The sequence below is a fragment of the Moschus berezovskii genome, chromosome 14 (assembly GCF_049115385.1).
Source record: "Moschus berezovskii isolate FMDL1 chromosome 14, NW_MosBer_1.0, whole genome shotgun sequence".
Classification (NCBI taxonomy): Eukaryota; Metazoa; Chordata; class Mammalia; order Artiodactyla; family Moschidae; genus Moschus; species Moschus berezovskii.
This window is the reverse complement of record NC_142473.1, coordinates 65,298,525-65,300,304: the sequence shown is the minus strand read 5'-3', so window position 1 is coordinate 65,300,304 and position 1,780 is coordinate 65,298,525.

Here is a 1,780-nt window from a genome sequence, read left to right as displayed (position 1 = left end):
TTCCAGTAAGAAGTCAGTACCTTTGGTATCAGTCAACTGATAATGCATGAAGCTAAAAATATTTCATCGGTTTCACAGCAGTTGTATCTTGCATAGAGTAAGCATTCAGTGAATACTTATACATTTTATTTTTGTTTTGATGCTATTTGGCAGCTTTCTAGAAACTAAAGCATAATGCACTAAGAATGGGATGTACATCTAAGTAAGTAACAATATATTGATGCTTGATGAGATCTGTGCTGAAAGGACAGTAATCTAGTGATGGGCCAGCAGTTATCCCTAGCACAAAATGCTGATTCTAGTTGTTTTTGCATCTTTTTGTTTTGGGAAAGAGCACCTTTGTATACACACATATATGTGTGCATGCAAACTAACATATAGATATAGACATGCATAGAAAACACTGACATAACAGTTTATGTTTTCACAGCTTCCTTAAGCTCGTGCATGTCCTTTAAGTATTGTTGTCCTCTTTTACAGAGTACATTTATTGAGCACTTATTCTATACCAATTGCTGTATTAAATGCATATATCAGAATCCTAATGAATTATATATTACTATTATCCATACATTTATAAATAAAGAAATGAGGGTCAGAGCAGTGTATTAAGATATCCAATGTCACAGTAAATAAGCAACAGAGCTTTAAGTCCAGACCGGGCAAGGAGACTCCAGGGTTCCCAGTGCTCTTCCTTCAGTCACATAAATATTTGCTAAACAGATTGGACCAGTGGAGGAAAAGCACCCAGAAACTAAAAGACATTGTCACTGCTCTACATTAACATTGTGTGTGTGTGTGTGTGTGTTAATTTTAGAGAGGTGCCATTGGATATGGGAGAAAGGAGAATCAGCAACTGCGGAGATTAGAAAAAGCAGAGACTTTGAAAGAAGAGAGAGGAGAAAGATGTGGAAACTGTACAATGAATCATTAATCCAAGGAGACATGTTAGGAGACTAGAGCCTGAAACTGAATTGATGAAATAAAAAGCCAGGACACTATACAGTGAGTTAACTTTCACTGAACATGTAAGTACTAAGCTTGGTGGTAAATATTTTATATATACTAGTTTAATTAATTGAATCTTTACAGGAACCACAAAATAAGTGCTATAATCATCTTTACTTTAGAGATGAGAAAACTTTCTATTTGACATAGAAGTTCAAATATCTTGACCAAGTTCAGTTCAGTTCAGTTCAATTCAGTTGCTTAGTCATGTCTGACTCTTTGCGACCCCATGGACTGCAGCACGCCAGGCCTCCTTGTTCATCATCAACTCCCAGAATTTACTCAAACTCATGTCTGTTGAGTTGGTGATGCCATCCAACCATCTCATCCTCTGTTGTCCCCTTCTCCCGCCTTCAATCTTTCCCAGCATCAGGGTCTTTTCAAATGAGTCAGTTCTTCACATCAGGTAGCCAAAGTATTGGAGTTTCATGTGGCTGGTAAGTGGGGGAAATGAAATTCAAACCCAAGTTATCTAGGGCCTGTGCTTTTGCCTATTATACTGTTCTACCAGCCACTCTCATTGGAACACACTTCAGACTGAAATATATGTGTACCTTCATGACCTTTAGAATAAATTTTTATTCCTTCACTGTGCGTGCATAGAGGGAATCATACTGGAAGACCAAGATATTGTCTTACCTTCTACAAAAGAAGAAAGTTCTTCAAAATAAAACCTGTCATTTATAGAAAGCATGAAGAATGAGGCAGGAAGCATTTCAACCATTACCATGGCATAGAAAAATTGCCAAATATTCCATGTACTTGCTCACAT